This window comes from Penaeus monodon, chromosome 14 (genome assembly GCF_015228065.2).
Source record: "Penaeus monodon isolate SGIC_2016 chromosome 14, NSTDA_Pmon_1, whole genome shotgun sequence".
Classification (NCBI taxonomy): Eukaryota; Metazoa; Arthropoda; class Malacostraca; order Decapoda; family Penaeidae; genus Penaeus; species Penaeus monodon.
Window position 1 is genome coordinate 41,442,391 of NC_051399.1, and position 2,168 is coordinate 41,444,558.

General features: G+C 35.8%; 1 pseudogene; it reads left to right on the forward strand.

Moving 5' to 3' along the window:
• The first annotated feature begins 603 nt into the window (after window positions 1-603).
• Window positions 604-676, forward strand: LOC119581420 (annotated as a pseudogene).
• Window positions 677-2,168: the final 1,492 nt, after the last annotated feature.

Sequence of the window (2,168 nt, forward strand, 5' to 3'; positions counted from 1 at the left end):
TACGTTCACTTTCTTCATTTGCTGATAATCCTTACTGGGTTGGTAGTTTTTTACACTTGGTATGTCGAATGCAGGGTAAACTAGATTAATTTTAACAATTCTTAAATCATAAACTGGAAGGAGAATTTCTTGTTCCTTAAAGGAGTGTTGAAAACTGAGGAAGGCAAATGCCAACATGGAAACCCTAGTTCAGCCTTGAAGGACCCAAAAAAATCGTAAACGTTAGCTGATCCATTATCTGGCACCAAAGCATAAACCCAAACGAGGGTGTCTAATGCACCATTATAACAGATTCCCAGGGATAATTATTGATATAGATAGGGTTTTTTTATTTCATTTTGAATGCTGTATTAGTTGAACTACGATGAGCAGATGGTCCCGCAGCTACCACTTTTTCGCCTTTTCTTAACTTCGATGTACGGGTAGTTCCTTGACGAGATCTGCTAATCAGTCTGCGAGTTCATTGCCTGAATGCTATGTCTCCACCCGATATGGCTAGAGACCTAGGTAAGATGGTGTAGCGTTGCCTTCATTTTAGCAGTCTTGCCGTAATTTCACTCTACGGAGGTTACCCATGATACTTCATGACGCTGATGCTACCCTGCACTTGCTTCGGCAGTACATATACTAAGATTGGAACGATACAGAAAAGATTAGCATGGCCTCTGCACAAGGAACTTGATGTTACCGCTGCGGCCGATATAGATATAGTGTTTTTATTGAAGCCTTTATGTAATTTAATTCATCTTTCTTTATATATAAATACTGTGCAGAAGACATAATGAAGCATGTAAGAACAAATAGTATGAAAAGATCACTTTTTTCTTAAAATTCGATTATATAGCGGTATGCATGATACCCAGTCACCGTAATACTAATCAAGGTCGTTACTGTGTGTCCCCCATAACCACTACGAATACATCAAGATCACAAATTACCCGAAGGGAAAAAAGGAAATTAGTATTTTTTTACATATTACATAAAATATCAGACGGCTTAAAAGCACAAGTTTTCAATAAATATGATAAACGAAAGGTATACATGTTCTTGAAAACGATGTGCTATCGTTTGTAATTATTAGGAGAGAGCGGAAGAAAATTTCGAGAGGAACAACTTCGTAATAGGTTATTGGGATATTTTTCAGCACTATAACCATACATTAGCTTGTAAGATTTGCCTCAAAAGGTGGAGGTGAAATCATGGGGATGCCGGTTGGTTTGGATAACTGAAAGCAACGAATCAACACAAACAGCACTAGTTCATGTCTGTGCAATTGGAAAGGAGTCTAGAGGGTGTCCCGGATTTCATAATACAGAATAATTATAAAGACAATATATAGAGTGCTTTCTCTACATGTACATAAAAGTTAACTTATGTGTTAATGTCCGTACACAAAAGCAGAGTGTGCAGCTAAAGAATACCATGTAAGGATCAAGAACTGTTTGGATATTTTTGTGGTAAAAAACACAAGACTTATTAACTCTCATCATATATTTCCCAAAATTATGCACAGTTATCAAATATTCATTAAAATTTTATATATTAATTTATATTATAAAATATATTATATATATAGATAAAAAATATATATATAAATATATAATATAATATTTTTATTAATTATAAATATTATATATATATATATATGACTGCCGCGATGGTCCACTGGTTAGAGCACTGGACTCCGACCCTCGTGGTCCCGAGTTCAATTCCCCACCGCGGCAATCGTAAAAATGCCTGCGTTCTGTCTGCTGGCTTGAGCGTAAGAAAACGACATATCGCCTTGAGAGGTCAAACGCAGGTGTCGTAGGGGGAGTCACCGCCGTGGGACAAACCGCGGATGATTAGGAAGGGCATCCTATCAGGCAAGGGTGACACTGCCATATAACCTCTCAGTAATGAATTGAGAGAGGCCTATGTCCTGCAGTGGAATGAATGGAGTTGGAAAGAAAAATGTATATATAATATATATAATATATATATAAAATTTTATATATATATATATAATATATATATACAACACACACACAGCATACAAACACACACATAACACAAAACCACACACACACACACACACACACACACATACACACCCACACCCACACACACACACACACATAAAATATACTATATATATATATATTATATATATAATATATATTATAGAT